General features: G+C 39.4%; 1 protein-coding gene across 3 annotated transcripts in view; it reads right to left on the minus strand.

Moving 5' to 3' along the window:
- TTC7A (tetratricopeptide repeat domain 7A) overlaps positions 1-14,040 on the minus strand; it is a 167,028-nt gene that overhangs the window by 72,486 nt on the left and 80,502 nt on the right. The window lies entirely within an intron of this gene.

Here is a 14,040-nt window from a genome sequence, read left to right on the forward strand (position 1 = left end):
TGTTGCTGGAAGGAGGAAATACAGTGCAGTAACAAACTCAGTTTTATTGGAGGCTCATAATGTAAATTGGTATTTCACGAGCCATTTGAACATAAAGTAACCAAAATTTGGAAAAGACAATTCACAGACAATAAAAGAGAGGGTTAGGGATCACTTAAAAAAAACAACACTCCTTTAATTTATGAAGCCAGTATAAGGAAACCCACAGGCAGACTGTCCAAGCAATCACAGCTTTGGGGCCATTCCTGTGCTTTCAGCTTGCTTTAGCAAATGCCATGCTTTCTTTAAAAATGTCTTTCTGCTCCTCATGAAACAACCGTTTGGCAACAGAAAAGCTCTCCACTGAAGCTTTACAAGACCTTTTTATTAATAGAATAATAATTCCTTCTGCTGTTATTTAACCAGACAGCCACTTCAAGGCTAGAATTTCTGTGAAAACCCAAGAAGTACCATTCCCTGGTTTCCAAGAGAGGTCCATTCCTGCAGGCCTTGCTGAGACCCAGCCTTTTACCTCACCTCCAACATGTGGAAGTTTTGTTCGGATGTGCTGATTACCACTTGCAGCTTCCCTCCTTTCCTTCCTTACTCATTCTGCTATGGTTTGTTACACATGCATATGAGCAGATTAGACACAAAAACAAACAGTATGCATTTATACAGTCTTGACTTAAATGCCACAAACTGTCCTTTCCCAGGTGGTGTGCAACTTCCTACAGATTTGCATCCTCTGCATCTGTCCTCAGTGCAATCTGTCTCTGTTTCCCCCAGCCACTCCTTCTCCCGGAGCCAGCAGCCCCTGGCGGTGCTGCTGCCATGTCCCCGTGTGTCGTCCCTGCTGTATCGCTGGCTGCTGCTAACCCTGGTACCACATGGCTCGGCTCTGCCTGCCCCCTCCAGCCTTGACTCAGCAGGCTGCTTTTAGAAAACTTGCAGAAACTTATTTTCAAGACTTCTAACACACTGTCAAAACTTGTTTTAAATCAGCCAGTATTTCCAAAAGTGTTCAAGGTATAAAAAGCCCAACCGCATAATCCCCATTTCTTTAGAAAAACAAGTTTAAAAAGCAGGAATATAATTAGAACATTTCCATTTGAAGGCAAAAGGAGCAAGTCCCTCCATAGGTTTTAGGGAAAAAAAAAAAAAAAAAACCACACCAAGAGCAAACACTTGAAAATTTCTAAATATGCTTGAAAATACAGTAGTAGCTATTAAAATAGCATTGCACACAAAACTGATAAATAAGCATATTTCAGGGGCTGGATCAGAAACTGATGTCCTGCTCATTGGAAATGCTCCTTCACTAGCTAGAAACTTTGTTTTGTTACTATAGTAACTGTCACTACAAGTGACTACAAGTGGCCCTGACTAAGGCATGAAGTATTTGTTATATAAAACCTCGACGCAACTGCAGCCTTAAACTTCAGAAAGTACCAGCTCGGTGCTCAGTCCCCTTTGCAAATTCTATTCCAAGCCCAAATTCAAAATGCTTTTGTGCCAAATAGGGCACACTCTTGAGCAGCAGTTTGACAGCACTATTTAAGTGCTGAGAACATAATCACCATTGTTCACAATACACACTACAACTGTGAGGGAATTTAGATGGACTCTGCACTGTGCAAGGGAGCAGTGACTTCCTCCCTGGAAAATTAATGCTCTTAGCAGTGGCTATGAGGTACAAGAGAAACTGGCAATCAACCTTAATAAAATTTGCTGACTGACCATTGAATTTGATGGGGAAAAATGCCTGGAGCCAGGAAGTGCAACATGTAGAAAACACATCCTGCAGCACTGCAATTTTTTTATTTCATTATATTTTCAGCAGCTTAGTCTGATGAGGTTTAACATTCATAAGAAAAGAATAAATATGCTCTCTTTCTTGGCCTTTAATATATTTGGGTTTCACATAATTTTCTTCTTGTTCTTGTGGGGGATATTTTCAGCTAGACAAACGGCTATTATGGATAATCTTGGAAAAGCGGCTTATGAGATCCCCAGTGAAAACTGGGAGATGACAGAACCTCACTTTTTAAGGTAGTCATCTGATGCTGATACTCCAGTACAATGTGCCAGTCTGCTTCAGACCATCTGCACCACTCTCAGCTGTGCTTTTTTCCCCTATTGGGTAGGGTAAAACAGCCTGGCTTTCCTTCTCTTCAGCTTGAAATCCAGACACTAAGCATTTTCTTAAAAGGCCAACAGCCCACACAGAACCTGCTTGCGAGTGACTGTAAGCACTGAACAAGTGCCAAGGTCAGAAAATACATCCGCTTGTACACTTGCTTTCCAGCAGTAAGCATTGCTCAAGGTTTGGGTCAAGCCAATGATCAGGGATATTTCTACTACAGCACTATTTAGTTAACTTCTAAAATGCCAGATGTAGCCATTTATGCTACTTAGCTTAAGCTTTAAGCAATTCAAATGCTACAGAAGACTAGATGAGAGTATCTTCTCTTTCCCTTCCGCCCTCAGAGCTGACACCCTGTACTATTCTTAGTGTGGTGTTAATTTCAGAGTTCACACATCAGAGGAAGTGTTTCAAATTTATTCATTCATTTTTGAGAACCTCTACAGGGCTTTGTCCTTAATGACTGAGCAGCACTTTTTTTTTTTTCAGCTGTGACATTATTTGCAACCAGTCTTACAGCTTATTACAGCCTCATAAGTGCTTAAGGGCAAATCTGCCCTACCCTGTAAGAAACATGATTTCCTTAAGGTGCTGTTTAGATACAGAATTGCTTCACTGGTTCTTCCCTGTAATAACAGTGCTTACAGTGACACCTAAAACCATGATTTCTGTCTCTTGTATGTCTGGCAACTAATCCCAGACTAATGGCCACATCTATGTAGGCAAATAATAAGTACCTGCTGGAATACATAATTTGTGAGTACTGCTTCTATCTTTTTGTGGCACTGCAACTTTACTGTTGCTTAGACTGTCTTAGAGAAAAAAATAAATGATAGTTCAGCTATGATATTTTTTATGCCCAGAATTCCCAGGTTTAGGGTGCAAGTTGCTAAACCATATGAGACATTTGTTCTGCCATGTGCAAAGGCCAATTAGATGAGATCAGAAGTAGATACTGCCTTATCTAAAATACAGTTTTTGCACCAGAAGTTTGCAGGAGATCTAGGTGGAGAAATGAGTAAAGTTTAAATTAATAACTGATGAACATCAATTAAAAAAATCTTGCAAGGATTAGGTATGTTTTGAGCCAGTGAGGCATCTGAAGAAGTTATTTTTTTCTTTTAAGACTAGACTGACCTCTAGAACATCAAAAATCTGTACTAGAATTCCCTATACACTTTTCAGTGTTGCTATCCCAGCTAATGAGCTGAATAAAATCTCTCTGCAGCAGCTTATTTAGATACTGTCCTTCACAGTATCATCACAGTTCTTAAATAATAAACTAACATTGCAGAAATTTAACATGTTTGTTTCTACATCACCCCAGAAATTAAGTGAAAGGGTAAGCCTTAAGTCAAGCTTGCTTTGCTGTCTTCCTTTCCCTGTATATCCATCGAACCTTTTAAAACAACGTCTTGATCCAGATGCATTTTGCTTTTTCTTTTCCCAATTGGAAGAAATGTAACTGGGCTTTGCTCAAAAGCAGTCTAACACATGTGGGATAAAATCTGCCTGCCAAAACTAAGAAATACACCCTGTCTAGGGCAGTACAGAGAAGGGAAATAACAACAAAGACCACAGGCTTTCAAATTCAAATTTTCCTGCCCTGCACAACACATATTTGGACATCATTATCCTGCAGGATCTCCCTTCCTCTTCTCCAAAGGCATTTTGCACAGGACCATGACCCTGCTGTGGAAACCCTGACGTTTGCAGGGGGCCAGTGAAGCAGCAGGCAACTGCTGGTTCCCACAGAAAAAGAAGCAACATAATTGCAGAGCTGCTAGTAGAGCAGGCTTCAATCCCTTTTATATTTGAAAATCATCTAGTGCGAAGGCTCCAAAGAGCCCATATATATTGAGTCTTTTTTATCCTTAAGTGGACTTTAAAAACAAAAACCTTATTTCAGTTGGCATTTCCAAACTGACAATGTGCAGCCTCTTGATTAAGATGGGACATAGCTTATACCCCTGGCAACAAAGGAGACTCCAGACACTTCCATCTGCTTTAACAGCAGAGCAATAAACAAGAAAATGTACCATCCAGTATAGTTTCAGAAGAATGTTTTTCATGAAAAGATAATTTAGTATATGCATCCTGACTTCTACATATAAAGTGTATGAAATAGCACTAATTCATAAAAGCATTCTGGATGCAAAGAAAACCAAACAAACCACAAATCCTTCCAAACAATAAACTCCCAATATTACTGTGCACAGCTTTCAACAAATCCTACTACAGAACAGCACTATAGTGGTGGCTCAAAGGCAGCCAGAGTCTCAGTGCTCCCCCTCTCAGGAGCCATTCTTTCTGGAGATGTAGGAAGAGTGTAGATTAAATCAATCCCACATAGATTAAAAATCCTCCAGGGGTGAGATCAGCACAGCTGGATGGCAGCAACATGAACTACCTTAAATGAACACTGGCCCCATGCCACCTACCAGCAGCTTCCTGAGGTCCACATTACTGCTAGCTTTGTCCTAACACACTGCATGGGACATCAAAGCCTTGGAAACCGTTTTGTGCAGGCCAGGAAAATCCCTGACGCTGCTGCTCTCAGAGTCCTTGGCTGCTATGCAGTGCTATTTACCACCAGTGCCTTGCCTGTTGTGGTGGAGCATCCCCACCTCTTTTTGAGGCTGCACTGCAAAATCTGACTGAAATATGACTGCATCTGAGAAATCTGGATTTTACTGATACCCTTGCTGCTGCTTTTTTAAGCTGCCTCAAGTACTCATTCTTAACACCTGCCTTGCAAAGCTCAGAGATCCAGGCTACTCAGTGCCCATCTGTCATTTCTGCATCTTTGTCTGGCAGGGAGTTCCACTCCTCCTGGTGGGGCCTCTGGCACGTGCACCTGGGGGTGGGAGATGCTGTATATTCTTCTCCTCAAGTGCTATTCTGCAGTGCTGCATCGCATTGGCCTCTCAAAGCACTTCTGCTGCAATGGTTGGTGCAGGGCTGGAGAAGACTTAAAGCTGCTCCTCACAGCTGTACTGTATCCCTTTGGATCATGCTGGGTTACGTCATTCCTACTGTGTGCTACTGCAGACTTAAACATGACTGAAATGCCAAGCGGAAGAGTTTTCTCTTTTTCTTCCCAACAGAGAAAGTGCCTACATTTTGAAAATCATACAAAATGGCTGACTGATGAAATGCATGGGGCAGAAGGCAGGGTTTCCTCTTTCACTCAGCAACAGAGCTCCTTGCCAACTGGTCATCTCTCCTGTTTGTTACACAGACTGCAGAGACATGTATATTCCCAGCTGGGTTCAGACCCCTACTCTACTACATGACCTACCATCGATGGAAACACATTTACCTTGTCCTGAAAAAATACAAGAAAAACGACAGGAAAATCTCAAGTCATCACAAGCACCCAGATGGCAGATACAAATGGCCAGACTGCAGAAGGAAAAAATACAAGAAAAAAATAGTATTAAAAAATGTCCAGGAGTCTACTCACTATGAATTTCAATTCAACTGCTTACTGGTATGAACTTGATTTGAGGTGGTAGATATCAACCTCTGGCCACTTCTCCAGCTGATAGAGACATATGGAATAGAGTTCACTGCATTAATTTCCAAAAGTTCACACGTCCAGCCACAGTGCTCAGAAACACAATTCTATGTCATACTTGCATCATTCTGGGTTGAATTTTCTGTAGGTATATGTAGGAAAAAACTCTGCTAATGACTGTGCTGCTTGATTAGGCCATTTAGCACTCCATCCTGATATTCCCTCTTCCTCCTAAAATACAGCCTTATAACAAATGTAATGCTAAAATACATTCAAAACAGAAAGTGTCAATTCAAGGTAAAATTGAATAAGGGAAAGTAAAATTATTCATATTATCTCTTTCCTGTTGTAAAAATGTTAGCAAAATAGGAAATATGTCATGATATTTTCTAAGATATGTTGGTAATACAGAATTTCTAGGTTACAATCTCTCCATGATAACACCTGCATTTATCATTCATTATCTTTCCTTTACAAACAGAGACTAAAATATTAAGTAACATCAATAGTGACTAATATCAAATAGTATGACTGTGCCTGCTTACATATTTGGTTCTGCAGAAATTAATGACAATGGCAACAGAAGCTGACTTACCATCTAAGATGCAATAACTGCCAATTACTGCAAATATTTCTAAGACAGTAAAGAGCAAGGTCTTTCCCTGTTTTCAGAAGGTAAAAAATACATCTGTGGCTGAAAAATTACTGTACTTAGTGTTCCCTGGTAAGTTCTTCAGAACATCTGAATAAATCCCCCCTCCCTCTTCTTTTTGAAGAAAATACAAATCAAAACATTTTGTGCTCTTCTCATTAGATAAATAAATACTCCTAGGACATTAGAGCAAAAGTCACTCAAGTCTGAAATTTCCAGCTGGAAAAAAAAAGCCACCCCTTTCACTGAGTGATCAGAGCATTATACTCTACTCATCTCAAGACAACATAGCTTGACTGCACTGCAGGCTTCTTGGAAATTTCCTGCATTGAAAAACAATTTGCTAAGCATAACGTCTATGCCTCTTTTATTTCAGGATCTGTTTTTCAGTAACAATTATCAACAGTAATTCTCAGCGAAATCTATTTTTAATTTTCAAAAACCAATTCCCCACAAAAAAAAAAAAAGACTCTTGTTCATCCTTGCATTTGAGACTTTTTAAAGGTCTCAGAAAATTCAGATTCAGAAAATATTTTCCCTTACTTCCCTGGTAATCAGTTTCTGAGAGCCTCAGGAAACAATTTCAGATTATTGTATCTGTGTGTTTGACAGTAGACTTTTCGAACCTTCATCTTCATCAGATGTGAAGCAACAAAAAAAAAAATAAGACAAGCTGGATATTTTATTTTCTCCTTTATCCATATTTTGACAGTGCCTTGAAGGAGTTCAGGAAGGTTCCAAAACCCTTTTTTCTGGCAGAACCGTTGTCTGAATTTGCTAATAAAAGCTGGCACCCCATTCAGCCCCACTGAATACCTGTGTAGCCCCACAGCAAGAGAGGAAAGTTTAGAGCTGGGTTTCCAACACCAACACAACTTTTCTTCTTTGGTTCCCTTTTTGATTTCCAGGCAGCAAGCATGCCTTAGGTTCTCCTTGGGATCTCTATGATCCAGGTCTACCTTTGGAAGTCACAAAATCACCTGGCAGAAACATAGGGGCCTCAATTACTAAGTCCCTTCTCACCTTGAATAACCCCTACATGCACACACTATGGCTAAACTCCATTTCTAAAAGTTCCTACTGACAATGACTCTGCTGCCCAGATAATACACACATGCTATTTTTCAATATACTCTGGTACCCAGTGTAGACAATCAGGGCTCCTAAACACTTCCTTTGAATATAAAGCAGAACATGCTGCAGCTGTTCAAAAGAAAATGGCTCTTAGTAGGGAGCAAAGTGTATGTTGGGAGGACTAACTCATTGGTAAGGCAGATATACAGAGCTCTGAAGTACAGAACCTGTGGCTTGTAACTCAAATGAGCCATGCTATTCCTGCACTTTTGAATCTATTCTTAAATTCCTTATGTCTGCATTTGCAAAACTAGTGTTACCTCTGCAATTCCAAAACAAACAACTAGAAGCACTGCTGCTCACTATAAAGGCCTTAAATGCATGGAGACAGTAGCCATTTACTCAGATACTAGAGAAAAGAAATTATTATGAAATAAAATCGGCTTTTCATCCAGAGGAAAGATTTGAACCATTACTGTTAAGGCTGGAAAACTGCTTATCTGTTCCTTCTTTTCATACCATACTAAGAAAATTAGTCTGCAGTAGGTTTCCTCTCTAAGCTCCACTTAACTCCTTTTATTCATATCCTGAACCCTCTGCTATGAGGGAATAGAATTCTCTCCAGTTACCTTTGAATCCAGCCCTGTAATTTTAAGATAGATTGACATGTACACTAACACACATCCATTCCTGGCACAAACAGACATTTACTAGGGGGATATTCCTTTCCACCACATGAAGCTGGTGAATAAAAGGCTACCATGCTCACCTGCTGAATTTTTGTCTTAGATCAGACTGCAACCCTTAGAGAAGCATGCATATGTCAATTTGAACCTGCCAAAAGAGGAATCCAATCTTGGATACTGTAACTCACAAATTCATTTTGTTTCTTCATCATGGGGGGTGAGAGGAGCAGTGCCAGAAGTGTGAAAATAAATCCAAACCAGAAAAATGCACCCTAGGATTTCTTAATTTTTTTTTTAGCTCTAGGTATCTGTGTTATCTTTAATAGACGTCAGGAGACAACCTTAAATCTCTTCCTTCATATATTTGCCATACAAATACTAAATATCATTACTATTTCTACAGAATATTGTCCCAATTATTGCAATACATCAGCAAGGTTTTTTAAGGTCAATTCTATAAAAAACAAAGAATTGTAACATGCCAACAGAAGCAAACATTCATGGTTACTACAGCAAAAACCCCAGCTTAACCCTTCCATCTCCACATCTCCCTTGCTTTAGTGAATCACAGAAGCCTAACACATTTTGTATTCTTGTAGCACAGCACTGTTATATTAAATACATTCTTTCAGTTTTTATTATTGTGCATTATTGTCTGGGGCGTCAATAAAGAAATAAAAAACATTTTTGGGTCACTCTCACCAGCCAGGATGTGAACACACCACTACAAGAAGTTAGCTTACAAAAGCTCCACCCTTAAGAGTTTTGAATATCCTATTTATAAAAGTTGTCTAGCATGATCAAATGCCACAGCCAAAATATTAATCTGTCCTTGCTTTAGATCTTACACCCTTGAGGAATTAAAACAAAACAGTATTCTGTGAATTTTAACAAGCTGTTCTCTCACCAAGATGTACTGGCTTCCTTGCCTCCTGCCTAATGATGAACTGGAATCATATAAATGGGCTGATCTGATTCTCTAAGGCTGAGACCACCTACTTCCATGAGAATAGTGGTAAAACCACTCCAGGGCATGCACAGCTGTAATACCTGGTGGTGAGGTGGGAGGGGTAGGGGGCACAACAATCTTCACTTATCAGTGACAGTATAGATCTGCCACAACACAAAGGTGGGCAAACCATTGACTGAGGGACAACTGACTCTGTTCTCCATGAAGATTATAGGCAAGAACACAGATCTACTTTACTGCTGTCAACAGCACTGCTGGACTCTATCAGTGCCCATAAAGATATGGCTCAAAGAAGGCACAAGTTGTTTATTTTCAACATACAAGAAAGAGCTTGACAAACAATGGAAAGAGAATTCAAACTAGAAATGACAATTTAATCCTGCATTTTGAGATCCTGATTTTACATCAGGGTTAGGGTTTTTTCCTGAGGCAAATGGAAGCACCTGGTAAATGACATTACTTATATTCCAGAATAGCTCGCCCCACAGTAAGTCTGCACCAGACTATGACAAATAAATCTTGCCAGACGATTACTTCACAAGGCCTTAATGAAATTAATGTAGCAGTGATGAAATCAAGTACATTTTCTGTCAGTAAACCACTTCTAATCCAGAAGAGAACTTCGTATTTTAAGGGCTGGCGGTAACAACAAAAAAACAATTTCTGCTAAAACAACACCAACACCAAGACAACACATACAATTCCCTAAGCAGAATTTACTTCCTTTTTTATAAACACTTTCCAAGATACACATTTAATATTTATTGGCCTTCTAAGACTTTTTTTTCACTCCATTTACAGTAATTACTTTTGTGCTAGCTTTTTGTAGAACAAAAGCTCCTGCATTTGACACCTACATTGCTCCAGAATACCAACCCACCTGTTTCTTTTTGAGTCTTCACGTGTAGAACAGCAGTGCTTCCTAGAAGTTTTGTTATTTATCTTTGTAACCAGTTTACAGACTCTGAGAGCAACAGAATAGTGACTTACAGTCTAGAAAGAGAAGGAATATTAACTTCTGTTCATTTAAGAGAGTTACAACCCCTGTGCAACATGCAGAACTGCCACAAAGACATGATCATTTAACAAAATATTCACCATCACACTGGGCAGCAATTAGATGATGTGACATGTTATGCCAGAGGACTGTATTGTTCTAACATAATGGGAAGCCATCCAGGAGACATGAAACTACCCAGTGAACAACAGAATAGATTGATATGCTATTTCCAACTTTATACTTGGTATAGACATTCATTTTTTTCCACTGCTGGAAGCTAACCAATTAAAGCTAAAAGATGACCAGAGAGCAAAACAGTAATCTGGAAGAGGGGCTGAATTAGGAAGGCAAAACCACTTCTATACAAGCAAAACTGGAAAGAGGAAATATTACTAGCTGAAAATAAAGGAGCATGTTAAACTCTGTGGTAGATTCTGCAGGCTGCTAGACCCATGGGACTTCTGCATGGAACACTGTGAGGTGGATACAGACTTTATTTAGAAAGAATTTTGCTTTTTAAACAATGAATTACTTTAAGAAGTTCATCTGGAGGGCAAAGGAATGTTCACTAACATTATTTCTTCCCTGAGACAAGCCTGTGAAGGTAATCACTGCCAGACTTAGGTAGAACACTACCCAAAGGCTGGCCTTTGAGTTAGGAACTCATCTTCAGAAAGGCTTATGATTAGCATTACTTACCTGGAGGGGAGACACCTGATGCTAACAGGAGTCTTCTTACTCAAATGTGCTGAACATTGTCCTTTCAAAAATATATACCAAAGCCAACTGTTGGCACTACATTCATTTGCTTCTTTTAACAGCACACCATCATTGACAGAATGTAAAATCACTAAGTTTTATCCTGAGCAGTTTCACGCCATAGAGAGGCATCAGCAATTTTTCAGATAATACCTTCCATGTAAAGGTTGCTATTTCTATCTTTTATGGTCATAGCAAGACAGGATATTTCTTCTGGCTCACCCCAGCTTGCAGAATGTTCAGCATAGCTGGCTCTCATTCTTCTTTTATGAAGTCTTCCTCTGTTATTGCTTGACAATACATTCAAGAATTCAAATTCAGTCAGTCATTCACTCACAGGAATGTAATGGATTTGTTACTACATGCCACCTTTCAAGAAGTCATCTTCCTAGGTTTATTTTGTGCCTTTTGGATATCCAGCTCTTTAACAGCTCAGTCCAAACCACTGCATCTTTCACTGTATTCAGTGCCTACACCTCCCTTGTCCCTGAGCACCACATCAACCTCTGAAATGTGCAGTTAATGCTTAAACACATGAACAAGGGGCACTTTCAGACATATTTGGGTCAGTATTATGAAGTTCATGTCAAAGGATGTTGTGTGTTAGCTGAGCAATGCAGTTTATTTTTTCCAACTATTTCAGCCAACAGCCAACTACATGACCTATCCTAAAAAATTTCTTCTTTAAAATTTGTAATGAAAGGATTTAATATAAAACCAAAAAGCAGGAACTAACTCATTTTAATTACATACAGAGACCAGGGAAACAGTATGAGATGGCTGTAGCTTGGGTCAGCTAAGTCCTTAATTTTTTACATTTTACGCTTTCTTTTATTTAGGATATACATCTAGGTAATGCTTCTGGGTTGTTTTTTTTTTTTTTTTTTTTTTCCTGCCATCTACAGAGCCCTATGGTCCCTTAAATCAGCTTTCATCATCTTTTCTTGATACATGCCATCAAACTGTGCTTCCAAAAAGAGATGTCATTAGGAAGGGAGCCCCCAGGCACCACATTACACAGTTGCCTGGTTCATACAAATGTGAATTGGGAAAAATAATCAACCACTTTTAAATATAGCTTTAAAATCATGCAGTTGAACTTGCCTACGTTATTTACATGAAACATCTTGCAGTCATTCTATACAGGAGTAAAATTAGCGTTTTTCTGTAAGGCAGTAGCAACTGGAGATACACAATAGCATCAAGTCTTTGTCCCTTCAAAGAGGTTTTACAAAGCAGTAAAGCCCTTTAGCATAAACTGCACTAGAAAGCCTAAAATGGTTTCAAATTTGGTACAAACTATAGATGTACTCTGTTATTCTTGCTTTTCCCCTCCTTATTGGATTCCCATTCCTTTTTTCAGAAATACTTGTTTAATTCTATTTTTTAAGCTTTTTTTTTTTTCTTGCCTTGCAACTCTGACATTCTTTCTCCATTCCCTCACCAATGATTTATTTGCTGGCTGGTTAAGAGAAAGACCCACATGTAGATGGGGCAGTCACAGAGCAGAGGCAAGAAGCCAGCCCCATCTCCTCCATCCATGTGTACCTGTGAATGAGTCTCACTGTCAGCCTTGTTACACACCCCTGAGTGTGCAGGGAGCAAAGAGGGGCCCTTCCAAGGGCACAGGCTTTAGCAAGGCTCCGTCTAGGAGCAAGCATGAACCTGGGCCTTCACTACCAATACTGACTGTTTCTATCAAAAACAACCTATTCTGCTATTCTTTGGCAAAGGTCTTTGTGCACATCAAAATTTGCACTCACAGAAACATAAGAGATAATATTCTTTTCAGCTTTGGGGAAATCAGATTACCAGACAGCACAGAAGAACCCACCCAGCAGCCCTCCAAGCTATTTTGCATACAATGCTTGCTATGTTTTGTCCTCCCTGAAAGATAAATAATCAGTAACTGCTGGGGGAAAGATCCAGGACATGATGGACCAGTTGGTCAATCGGACAAGGCAAACACTCTTCTCCTGACATAAACAACTTTTTCCTCTGTCTTGTGTATCTTTAGGTGTTTTTCTAGTCTTCAACAAACATCTGATCTCTGACTGTGCAATGTGATCTTTGACTCTATGACGGGTTTTTACTTTGTTTATTACTTTTAAACCCTAAAATACAATTCAGCAGCCACTGGGCTATTTCCTTCTTCAGTCATACCTATGTTCACAATCTAAAGAGCAGAGTTGGCTTCATTTTAAAAGATTTTCCATTCCTAATTTCCACTTCATTCTCAAAGAAGTGAAGTCTTAGCTCCTCATATACACCAAGTAACTAACTTCACAAACACAGGCAGCAAAGCAATTTTAAATGGCAATGGTAGTTTGCAATAAAAGCATTATATGCTGATACAGCGCTGTAATTTTGAGAGATCCTAAAGCACTCAAGCTCACATCTACACAGCCTCAATCTTCCTATGACCTTCCTTTGCTCTATTTAGACAATATTCCACTCAGTTTCTAGACTAAACCTGTGGAAGCTGCTCTCTCTGGCTACTGAAAATGCAGGCTATCTAAAGACAATGATGCACAGGTTTAGAACACTACTTAAGTATAGGCAATTCCAACTGAAAGTTGCTTTTCCAGCAATGCAATAGGATTTTCTGCAGTTTGGCTGAGAAACTCAGCTAGTATTAAATCACCAGAGAATATCACAGTAGCTTTAATTTCTGCACAGAACAGACAAATTCATTGTTTTGAAAGGTCATGACAGTAAATTGCATGGAATTCAATTTACCTCCCTCAGATGGATGAAGGTCTGAGTCAAACATAGAACAGTGGAAGCCTTTGGCTCCAAGAAGTCTGTGCTGATTCAAACCTACTCCTAGGCTGGCAAATCGTCCTTCCTCTCAACTATACATTATCACAGCTTGTGATTTTCAACTGATCTTTTTCCCCAGCTGTCATATTGCAGCAAGTTGTGTCATAGATGAGCATCAAAACAATGGTCATTGCAAGAAGAAAGTGTTTTTAACAAGGGAGTTACCAAATATAAAATTACTTGTGATACAGACACATGTCACACTCATTTCTCCACATATAAAGTGAAATACAAAAAACTACAGGAAACAACACCATCAGCACAATACAGAAAGACAAATACTGGAAAAGAAAGCAAGTGTAAGGATTACAGAAAGACTGTGAAGACAGAGTAAAAGAATACCCTCTCCAGAAGGAGAGTGACATGTGCAACACATAATTTAACAGGCTCCTTGTGTATAACTGAGAACAACAGCTAGTGAGCAATTCATT

The sequence above is a fragment of the Vidua chalybeata genome, chromosome 3, assembly GCF_026979565.1.
Source record: "Vidua chalybeata isolate OUT-0048 chromosome 3, bVidCha1 merged haplotype, whole genome shotgun sequence".
NCBI classification, from domain to species: Eukaryota; Metazoa; Chordata; class Aves; order Passeriformes; family Viduidae; genus Vidua; species Vidua chalybeata.